This window comes from Culex quinquefasciatus, chromosome 2 (assembly GCF_015732765.1).
Source record: "Culex quinquefasciatus strain JHB chromosome 2, VPISU_Cqui_1.0_pri_paternal, whole genome shotgun sequence".
Taxonomy (NCBI): domain Eukaryota; kingdom Metazoa; phylum Arthropoda; class Insecta; order Diptera; family Culicidae; genus Culex; species Culex quinquefasciatus.
The window spans coordinates 63571383-63583749 of NC_051862.1; the positions used below are offsets into that span (position 1 = coordinate 63571383).

Consider the following 12367-nt stretch of genomic DNA (forward strand, 5'->3'; position numbering starts at 1 on the left):
ATTAAAAAAAATCGTTGCTGACGATTTAAAAAAGTTTCATAAAAATTACCCATGACATTTTTTTCAAGAAGTTGACACAATGTCCTACAATTCTAATATAATTTGTGAAAAATTTGTTTTCTCAGTGTCACCTGATTAGTTCTTATATTTTCAGAAGATATTGGTATTTTAGCAACCAGCAGTTCGAACAACAAAAACAATACCCAAATTTTTATAGAGAGGAAAATGAAATGCATTTATTCAAAAGATTGTACTTATAATAACGCAAAACGCTTAACAGAATAAAGACAAATGTTTTACAGTCAAAGATTTTTAGATATTTGATTATTCAGTACAGTTTTTTTGTTTGTGTTCCTTACTAAATCATAGATTTTAAAAGTATCTTTATAAAAGTAAAAAAAAAATGGATTGATAAATTTCTGCGGTTTTGTGGTCAATTTAATTCAAGCTCATAATCTCTGGTAATCTTGCTGAATCGTCAATGTGCAAATCAAACTCGTAAAAGTGCCCGGTAATCCAAATGTCTACGCAAATGGTCTATTATCACTAATTAGAACCACATCCCCACTCGCTAGCATCAGCACAGTGTCGTCTTCTCCCTGTGGCCGAGATTGACCCACCATAATTAGACGAGTCCGCTCGGAAAACCAACCCCATTCAACTCCCGTTTCATGCTGTTCCTTTTTTTTCTCCCTCTATCTTTTCAGAAACTTCTTCCAGTCATGTGTGAACATCAATGATCATAAAGCTTAGAAAACCCATTTTGAGTGCTTCCATCCCAACCGAAGAACAAAACGACCATAATTAAAACGGCTTGGTCCATAAAATCCGCCACAGAAAAAGAAAAACAGTGATTTTTGATGGTCTTCGATGCCTGCAGATTAGTGCGTTGGGTGGGGGGATGTGCCTTATGAAGTTGTGCAACCATTAGGAAGAGAGATGAGTAATGAAAATTTAATTAGTGATTTCAAGAATTGATCCCCTGACGGAGGGTCGTAAAAATTACTGCAAGACAAACACAACCATCGGTGGCTAGATTTTTACGCGGGGTTTATCTCCAGCTTGGGTGGATCATCTGCTTCGTTAAACTGATTTTTTTTTGTGTGGTATAAACGGTGGAAAAGGAAGCGAAAAAAAGGAGGAAAAATCTTGGATTTATTAACAACCTCACTCAGTGCAAATTTGTTCGCCAAACGGGAATTCCTTGGAAAACGGTACGACCCAACGAGACCACGAGAGACCCCGGAATCAGTTAATTGGATTAAATCTTGTTAATGGTAAGTTTTTTTAAAGTGCCTTTTTTGAGCGGAATTCATTTCGCGTTCTGTTTGGTGCTTGGTTGGTCGGGAATTTAGAGTTGTTTTCAGGTAGCTACTGGACCAAGTGCAGTTCCATTTGGTCACCAACCAACTGATCAACGAACCGAGTCAAGTAGCGACAAAAAAAAAAAACAGACAAAAAAGTGTAACACTGACAGGAATCGACCCCAAAAAAGCACCGTTTTTGGTGCGGTGTGTGGTTTTTCGGTTTGATTTTTGTTATGTGGAATTTTCAATTTAAACTTTGAATTTTGCGGATGCAATCGTCGCGACGTGGGTGGGCGAAGTTCATTGGACGACCTTTGAACAGTACCTGGTTTCGGTCAAACTGTTTTTAAGAAATAGCGTTGTTTATTTTAATATTTAATTTCTTTAAAAGTTCTCCAAATTAAAAAAAGTAAATCATTTTTCAAACTTGAAAATAATTAATGACAAGATATGCAAGAAACAAAACAAATGACAAATTTCTGTTTTCGTAATTTATTCAAACCATTTTCTTCAAATTTCCAAAGTAGAACAAACCCTTTCTATGTCTTCTTGTTTCGAGAAATTTATCACCGCGGTACACCTGGGCTGCCCTCACCTTTCCCCCACACACATCGTAGACCATTTGTTCCGAAAAAGACATCAATTTTGTCAAACTGGTCCAAGAAAAAGTGTTTCAAACTCACGGAGGCTCGTACATTATCACACGAAATACCCTCGGCCTCTCGGAATGTGGTCCAGCTGTTGTGGACAATTGCCCCAAGATTTCCCCACTTTTGCTGCCCCTTTCCCTTTTGGGACCGGCAACCCGGGACGTCCACCCGTTTGTTTCGCGGCTCTCCAGAGGTCGCGTGCCATTTATCTACTTTTATTGTGTGTGCCGTATGGACCTCGCAGCAAGAGGCCCGGCCGCGGTACGAGGTCCGCGGGTTAACCCTTAACCGACCAAAGTTACTAAAAAAAATCACTTTTAGGAACACAGTGAAAAAAGTCATGGTAAAATTACATCTGGGTCAGAAAAAAAATTAATTTTACCTCTGAAAATATGTAATTTTACCTTTTTTCTGTTGTAATGTCACTTTTTCAGTCTGGATTGTGGTGAAATTACATCATAAAAGAGGTAGGGGAGTTTGGGGTAATATGGACAGTGGGGGTAATTTGGACACCCCTTTAAAAATCACGTTTTCTTCGGATATAAAGTGAAAACGGCAATTTAAGTGATAAGGCTAGTACTAGTAATGACCTAGGAGTATGGACAAACCAAAAAAGTTGGAATAGGTTAAGTAGTTTTGGTATAATGTGTGAAAGTTTCCAAAGGCCGGTTGGCACTGCCTTAAATTCTAATATTTGAAGGTTAGGAAATAAGGTTTTGCTGGGGTTATATGGCAAAAAAGTGGACATTTTTTGTTTAAGGGGGTTGCTTGGACGATGCCTGAGATATGTACGTATAAAAATTGTGCATTTTATCCTTTTTTATCATCAAAAATCGCAATTTATGATAGAATATGCTATGGGGGTAATTTGGACATGACTTGTGGGGTAATTTGGACATACCTGAAAGTCTACCTGTCAGGCAACAAAAAAGTAACTTTCATGGTTGGATGAGTTTTTAAAGGGATTTAGATAAATTTAGAGGAATTAAAAAGTTAAAACAATCAAAAATGAATGTGAGCAATGAGAACTTTCACAAAACCCCTATTTTTTTATTTAGATAAATTTATTCCAATATTCGAATTGATGAAAATCTGATTACTGTACATTTGGCGTTCAACAAGACTCTAATGTTGATTGCTTTGAATTAATTTCTTTGACATTTCTAATTTCTATGCTGGTTTACAATAATATTTAAATTTGAAGGGCTACAGAATGTAAAATTTAAAAAAGTGATATTTTCAGGCTAGTAATTCTATATAAAGATTGATTTATATAAACATAAATGATACCTTAATCACTAAAAACAAGTATAGTGTGCCTGATCTAGAATCAATGTTTAAATCATTTCAGTATTAATGATTAAATTATGTATACTACACTGAACTATTTGTTATCTTCCTATTGAATTATAGTTCTACCACAAAATCATTATTTAAACCTTTGATGAAATATTGTGAGCAACACTTCAAAATATAAAGCAATTACAAAACCAGGTTGAAGGATAAAAAACATGCTCAAAATATCAAATCTCGATTAACTTTTTCAAAAGGCCCTATCTGCATAGGAAACCCATGAGGGATAGGTTGTTTTGAAAATTTAATCTAGAAATGTTAAACTTATTCTTCAACATGTGTCCAAATTACCCCACAAAAGGTGTTCATATTACCCCACAAGGTATGTCCATATTACCCCACAAGGCATGTCCAAATTACCCCACAAGGCATGTCCAAATTACCCCATAGGGGTGTTCATATTACCCCACACAAAAATGTGGGGTAATTTGACACCTTTTAATTTTTGCGATAAAAATGGGTTTTTCATCAAAATTCATCGAAATGAATGACATTTTTCCATCAAATATGGTCTCTATTATCCTCTGGTGTCATCCACATTCCTTTAAAATATACATACAGCCCGTAACAGAGCAATTTCCTTAGGGTGTCCAAATTACCCCACACTCCCCTAATATTAACCTTCCAAACTTACACCTTCCAAATTTACACCATTTTTCACAGTGAAACTAAATCTAGGCTTAAAAAATTGAAAAAAAGCGATGACAAGTTAAGGGTTAACTTGTTGCCAGTACGTTTTTTCCCAATCCTCTAAAATGTGCTAGTTTCAAACGGACAGGGGGCTCTAATCGAAGTCGCGTCGCGTTTCGGTCTAACGGATCACCTCTCTCGCTGGCGGGACAGCAGCAGCAGGGTTCGAAGCTACGAAACAATCGATTTACGGCCATCGCTGCCACTTGCGGGCTATGAACGCTGCTGCCGTCTTTTTTAAAACTATTACTTTGCTGTTACACGGAGAGGATAGTGTTGCTGGTGGTGATGTTGTTGATGATGATGATAGCGATTGGATGAAATTGCGAATGCTTAATAGTTAGTTGAACTAGATTGGAATGTGGTGTAAGCTGGAGTTGAACTTGGGGGAAAAATGTTCAAAATGTTTGATGATTGATTGAATAATAAAAATAATAGAAACAGTTTAAAAAAAATGATAGACAATATTTCAATATTTACATTTTTAAAGATTTGATCAAGGCCAGAGCTGAAGCTCTTTCCTCAATATTTTGAATACATTTGGGAGAGAGTGAAGAAGAATAAAAGAAGAAGAAAATATCTTTTTCTAGCTACATTTTTTCAACAAAATCTAGTTTTCAAGTCATGATCGTCTTAAAGTGTTTTGAAGTACCTTTTTATGAAGTTATGACCAAACTTGACCAAATTTGTAAAAAGTCAAGAACAGAACATTATTTAAAACGGTATTCGGTTATTTAGTTTATAAAAATTAGTACTGCTTCTATTTAATTTTCGACGTTTTCAAAAAGCCATTAGTTTTAAATTGGCAACACTGCCAAATAAATTTTGATTATATTTGTGAAATTTTTGAATCAGGACTAACAATCAGGCCAAACATTCAATATTACGCCTTGTTAGTCTTGTTTTAAAAATTCAAATACTTTCAAAATATTTTTTTCGAAAAGATCGGAAAATTTTACGATTTTTGCATGTTTTAACATTGAAAATCGGACCATTAGTTGCTGAGATATCGACATTAGCGACAAATTGTGGGTTGTCTAAGTGAGACTTAAAAACTTTAATTTTTCTGTTTCTTTTTCTTTAAGCCGCTGTATCTCAGCAACAAGAGGTCCAATCTTTAATGTCTATAGACAATTTTATGGCAAATTTTTGAACCTTTAAAAAATATATTTTATGAAATGGTCACTCATGGTCACTATTTTTTAAAATCGAAAAATTGCAAATATTTCGCTAAAATCAAACTTTCGGTGGCTATATCTTGAAAACGGAGCCCTTTATTAATAAATCTGTAAAGCTCTATTCGATTGCAAATTCAATTTGACATTTCAAAATTTGTTTTGTTTAAAATTTTGATTTTTTCAAGATATCTTTATTTTTCAAAAAATCATAGCTCGGCGATCGACTATGGCTCAAAAGTTGCGGGTTTCTCTCCTCTAAAACATAAAAAAAAACTCGAAAATAAAAAAAATAAGTATTTTGGGAAATTGAGTTTTTGTGAAAAAAGTAAATTAAAAAATCGGAATTTTTTTTCGTTTTTCTTTTTTTTCTCAATAATCCGTAACAATACCTACAACTTTGCCAAAGACGCCAAATTGATCAGAAAATTCGCTCAATAGTTACAGCTGTTAGAATATTTACGTACCGATTTTCTATGGACAGCTGCTAAAATTGTATGGAGACTTGTGTGGGTGAACCAATGACACATAATAGCTTTTTTGGTCATTGGGAAGTACTCCACAACGTTTGAGCCAAATAAAAAATAAAAACAGTCGAAATCGGCCGGTTTCGTACAGAATTGCTCAAATACTATTTTTTTTTTTCGTCAATACATAGATTTTTTGAAAACTAATGATTGCCAAAAAACTTAGCTGGGGTAAAATGCATTTTAAAACACTTTTACCATTAAAATTTTTAAACCATGGCTTTTATATTCTTTTTTTTCTGAGCGGAGATAAGAAATGGTATGTTTTAATCTAAAGTAGTTTCCAGCAATTGTTTAATTTAGTAGGATTTTGTTTAATGTTGTGTTTCTTACACTATTTTTTTTTTCGCGCTAGAAATTTTTAATTTCCCAAGAAATTTTACTCAACGTGGCGATTGTAAAATTACAAAAGAATTTTAAGGAAATTTCACGGAACATGGAAAATGTTGTAATAACGTTTATAATTTTGTGTTGATATTACAGAATTTTATTTATAATAAATTTCAAATTATTTTTGAGTCAACTATAAATTTCCTTTACCAATTTTTAACGTGACTTATTTATCTTTTCTCAACTTCTTTGTTCTTTTCAGTAACATAAAATTGTTCTTAAGGGTGCACAGCAATCAAGGAAGTTGTTGTCCTCTTATTCCAAAATTGACACAGTTACGGACCCAATCCTGCATTAATCTGACTGTGTAAATCGCTTAGTAGACAGTACTTTAGGGGATGAATAAAAAAATATATCGATAGTTCCCGTGGTTTCGAAAGTACTAAAATATCTGTAACAAAAATATTGGTGCAAAAGCTCTGGTTGATGTGCACCGTTAACATGACATTATTTACCGAGTAAAGCTTTAAAGTTTTTTGTCTGATTCGCTTTTTTAATATCTTTTTAAAATGGTTGAATTGGAATTTAAAAAAAAAATCAGTCTTGTCCAACCAAATTGAATCCAATAACTTGAATTATTTTCAACATTTTGCAGAACTTTTAAAGCTTCGTTAAAACAATTATACGATTATGTCATCTGTAACAAATCTTCAAAATGTAATTCACAAAGCTCAAACACAGTTAAGAAAACAAAAATAAACTTAAAGAAAAATGTTTTTAAAAATCATTGATAATTCTACTTTTTGATGGAAACATAAAAGAAATGATAATGTTTAGTAATTTTTCATGTTGAAAAAAAAAATCCAATATCCGCGAATCTCAAACTTTGAGAAAATTTTACGGGATCCAGAAGAAAAAAACAAAAGTATTTTGAAAAGGCCTGACTTTCTAAATCACATATAATATTATGAAGAACAATTCATTAAATCTTCAATAAATTAAGTTTGAGTTCTATAACTTATCATAGATTTCTTCCTTCAAAATAAAATTACTTTTTTTAAATATAAATATAATAAACATTATCTATAAAGAATAAACATTTGCTTAAAACTAGATAAACAAAAAGCAAAATTCTTAGAAAATGGAAATTATCTTTGGAAGAAAAATAACTATTGTAACATTTCGATGCCTGTGTGCTCTTCCGTACTAAGCTTGCTGGGATTCCTATCTAGATAGAACAAAAGAGCACATAGGCTTTGATTTGGAGATAATTTGATGATTCCGATTTTTTTCTGATTTCATTGTTTTATTTTTATTACTTTACTTAGGTAATATTGTTTGTTTATCTTTTAATTCTTCTTATGTATATTTTCAAATTGCGCATTTCTGTTGAAAACTAATTTAATGATAACATTTATGAAATATTAGTCAAGTCTTGCATTGATTTGAGACAATTGTAAAATTTCACAGAATTTTACGGAAATTTCTAAATTTCACGCTGTATGCGAAATCGTGAAAATTCACGAACCAAACAAATATTGTTTCCATAAAAACAAAGATTTAGCAAATGATTTTATAAAATATTCATTAAAATCATTGTTAATTTTGAAATCTTGATTAGTAGGCCATATTGGACATTTTTAATAAGGTGGACAATTTCACTACAAAAATATAGTTTTTTTTTCATGTTACAAACGAGGTGTTTTGCAAGTGACCTGTTGAGAGTTCAATTCTGACATATTTTGCAGGCCTTAAAAAAACTGCATGTGACCTGATCTTTTATTTTTGGGAAAAAATGATTTTATATGTTACAGTCGACATTTTTTTTAATCTCAAGAATCATAAATCAAAACCACTTCAATGTATTGGTGTTATTGGTGTCTGATATCTCTTGTGTTTTTTTTTATTCTATAAGTTTTCAAAATTTAGTCGGACTTCAAACAAATATAATAGTAAACTAATAAAATCAAGAACATATTTCAGTGAGCTAAAAATCCGTTCGCTATTGGGTAATTTTGAAGTCTTGACTATCTGGTTGTCGATCTTCTCGATCTCAATATTGGTCCATATGACGATGAATGCTTCAGTCCCTTCAAACTGTATACAGTGTATACTTTGATTCTCTTCAATCCTCGATATTTTCTCTTGCTTGTAGAAATTTTTCTTCGACGGTCCCTTCGATTCGTTTTGCTTTAAAAATCTCTTTTAGTTGTCATAAATTTCAGTTTTTCTTGGTTTAAATTTAAAAATTTCAGGATTTCTTTTAATTTTGCAACCAATTACAACCTAAATCTAATCTCACCTCCACTTTCCACAGCAGCCATAAAGCACTTGCTAGAGGTCAAGCGATTTAGTTTTGAGCAGTTCTCTAGGATTTCGGTCATTCGATTTTTTTTTGTATTTTTTAATCTGACTGAAACTTTTTTGGTGCCTTCGGTATGCCCAAAGAAGCCATTTTGCATCATTAGTTTGTCCATATAATTTTCCATACAAATTTGGCAGCTGTCCATACAAAAATGATGTATGAAAATTCAAAATCTGTATCTTTTGAAGGAATTTTTGATCGATTTGGTGTCTTCGGCAAAGTTGTAGGTATGGATACGGACTACACTGGAAAAATAATACACGGTAAAATTGGTGATTTTTTATTTAACTTTTATCACTAAAACTTGATTTACAAAAAACACTATTTTTATTTTTTTATTTGATATGTTTTAGAGACATAAATGCCAACTTTTCAGAAATTTCAGGTTGTGCAAAAATTATTGACCGAGTTATGAATTTTTTAATCAATACTGATTTTTCAAAAATCGAAATTTTGCAAAATTTTTCAACTTCATTTTTGATGTAAAATCAAATTTGCAATAAAGTACTTTTGTGAAATTTTGATAAAGTTCACCGTTTTCAAGTTATAGCCATATTTAAGTGACTTTTTTGAAAATAGTCGCAGTTTTTCATTTTTTAAAATTAGTGCACATGTTTGCCCAGTTTTGAAAAAATATTTTTGAAAAGCTGAGAAAATTTCATATTTTGCTTATTCGGACTTTGTTGATACAACCTTTAGTTGCTGAGATATTGCAATGCAAAGGTTTAAAAACAGGAAAATTTATGTTTTCTAAGTTTCACCCAAACAACCCACCATTTTCTATCTTCAATATCTTAGCAACTAATGGTCCGATTTTCAATGTTAATATATGAAACAATTGTGAAATTTTTCGATCTTTTCGAAAAAAATATTTTCGGAATTTTCAAATCAAGACTAACATTTCAAAAAGGCCAAACATTCAATATTACGCCCTTTTAAAATGTTAGTCTTGATTTGAAAATTCCGAAAATATTTTTTTCGAAAAGATCGGAAAATTTCACAATTGTTTTATATATTAACATTGTGAATCGGACCATTAATTGCTGAGATATTGACGATAAAAAATGGTGGGTTGTTTGGGTGAGACTTAGAAAACATCAATTTGCCTGTTTTTAAACCTTTGCATTGCAATATCTCAGCAACTAAAGGTCGTATCAACAAAGTCCGAAGAAGCAAAATATAGAGAATTTTCTCAGCTTTTCAAAAATATTTTTTTCAAAACTGGGCAAACATGTGCACTAATTTAAAAAAATGAAAAACTGCGACTATTTTCAAAAAAGTCACTTAAATATGGCTATAACTTGAGAACGGTGAACTTTATCAAAATTTCACAAAAGTACTTTTTTATTGCAAATTTGATTTTACATCGAAAAATGAAGTTGAAAAATTTTTACGAGCGAAATTTCGATTTTTTTAAAAAATCAGTATTGATTAAAAAATTCATAACTCGGTCAATAATTTTTTGCACAACCTGGAAATTTCTGAAAAGTTGGCATTTTATGTCCTCTAAAACATATCAAAAAATAAAAAAAAATAAAAATAGTGTTTTTTTGTAAATCAAGTTTTAGTAATAAAACGTTAAATAAAAAAATCACCAAATTTTTTTTACCGTGTATTATATTTTTCCAGTGTAGTCCATATCCATACCTACAACTTTGCCGAAGACACCAAATCGATCAAAAAATTCCTTCAAAAGTTACAGATTTTTGAATTTTCACATATCATTTTTGTATGGACAGCTGCCAAATTTGTATGGAAAATTATATGGACAAACTAATGATGCAAAATGGCTTATTTGGGCATACCGAAGGCACCAAAAAAGTTTCAGTCGGATTAAAAAATACAAAAATTAAAATTGAAGAAAAAAGACCGATTTCGTAGAGAATTGCTCAAATAGTAAACTAATAAAATCAAGAACATATTTCAGTGAGCTAAAAATCCGTTCGCTATTGGGTAATTTTGAAGTCTTGACTATCTGGTTGTCGATCTTCTCGATCTCAATATTGGTCCATATGACGATGAATGCTTCAGTCCCTTCAAACTGTATACAGTGTATACTTTGATTCTCTTCAATCCTCGATATTTTCTCTAGCTTGTAGAAATTTTTCTTCGACGGTCCCTTCGATTCTTTTTGCTTTAAAAATCTCTTTTAGTTGTCATAAATTTCAGTTTTTCTTGGTTTAAATTTAAAAATTTCAGGATTTCTTTTAATTTTGCAACCAATTACAACCTAAATCGAATCTCACCTCCACTTTCCACAGCAGCCATAAAGCACTTGCTAGAGGTCAAGCGATTTAGTTTTTGTTTTTTTTTGCACTATCCATTAACCGCCCGAGACGTGTTGAAGTGTTGATGGACCAATCAATAACCCGAACGACCGTTAGGCCATTAAAGTGCGCAAACTATTAGTCGAACAACAACAACAGCCTCCACCAGATGCGAGTATGATAATTAGTGAAAAACGGATTTTACTCCATGTTAGTGCGTCTTTCACCTGTTTTGTTTTGTGTTTTTTTCAACCCCTAGTCTGACTTTCTTCTCAAGAGTGCTGTTAGTCAGAGAAATTTACTTGCTGATGTTTACCCTTTTTTTTGGTTTTCCCATGTTATCCTACACATGTCGATAACTGCGTACAACCCATTTTCACTCGGCGTATTTGTGTAGCAATTGCTTAAAGGTAAAACATACATCAATTTTCTCGGACTTCGCGATGGTCAGTCACATGGCCGAGGGTCACGCGCGCAGTTCCAGCTCAGTGGTCGATGGAAATTGACTAAGACGACGAAGACGGTGGCTGCTACGATGACCTGCAGGGCTAATCGGTTGGCTGAGTCCAGCTGAGCCGAAACGTGCGAGTTTTTCATCGTGAAGCCAAAATATAGTGTTTAAGATGGTCCCCCTTTGAAGGCCACGGAATTTGGGTTTGCCGAAATTGGGATGGGAAGCGGGTCACTTTTTTAGCAGTGAGGAATGATGTGATGGTGGAATTCAGGACAAGTTCCAATTTTTAGAGATAACACATCAAAGTTACTTTAAACAAAATTGTAAAAAATAACACAACAAAATTTAAAACTTGATAAAAACATAATTTTAAAACTCGATTTTCTCAAATTGGACCCCACAGGGCAAAGACATTTTCCACTCGAGAGTGAAATTATGAGGGTGAGAGTGAGAGTTGGCGCGGCTTTTCATGGTCAAATGAAAGCATGACGAATGTCCCTCGGGGGGCGGCCTGCCCTAGTCTGGCCAATGCGATTCGATGGAGGGTAAGACTAATCCAATTTACTACCTGCGTGGCGCGTGAAGTTTGGTACGGGGGGTACTTGCAATGTATTGGCTGTACTTTTTAAAACGAAAGTGAGTTAGTTTAAGCGTGTTTTAGGTTGGCTAGAGGAAGTTTAAATGGGTGATTTAATTTTTTCTGCATTTTTTTTAAATTCCATTAAATATTGAATCTTAATTCGAAGCTACTTATTGTAATACTCATTTTGTATCTGAATTACACAACAAACAAAGCTCTTCAACAATGTAGAATAAATACATTGAAATCAATTTCCTCCCGAAAAACCAACCACTAACCACAACTGTCCCTCCGCGGGATTCAACTGCACTGACAAAAAGAATATTGAAAAAACGCGAAAATTGGTAATCACCAATTTTCGCAAGTCCCCTGTGTCGTCATACGTGCATTTGCGTACGCAAAAGTTGAGGGATGGTGGAATTGTGTGTTTGTGGTCTGATTGGGTGTGGTCCCCTTTTGGGACATTCCCGGGCAATACCCCCCCCCCCCCCCACTCCCCTCTCCAAACTACCGCATTAATTGCCATTCATTTGGGAGGATGCAACAACAAAAAAATCTGCCTATAATGAAAAGTGAAAAATGGGCTTGGACCCAAGGGGAATGTTAAGGGTTGAGGGAGTGAGTAACGAACCATAAATTACACAACCTTGTTGTATTATTTCAATTAGT

The 12367-nt window shown here is 33.2% G+C and overlaps 1 protein-coding gene across 1 annotated transcript in view; it reads left to right on the forward strand.

Annotated features, from left to right (window-relative positions):
* The first annotated feature begins 962 nt into the window (after window positions 1-962).
* LOC6052487 overlaps window positions 963-12367 on the forward strand; it is a 170880-nt gene continuing 159475 nt past the window's right edge. Inside the window, exon 1 of the mRNA XM_038250136.1 lies at window positions 963-1277. The gene's annotated coding sequence lies outside the window, so the exon portion shown is untranslated. The remainder of the gene's footprint in view (window positions 1278-12367) is intronic.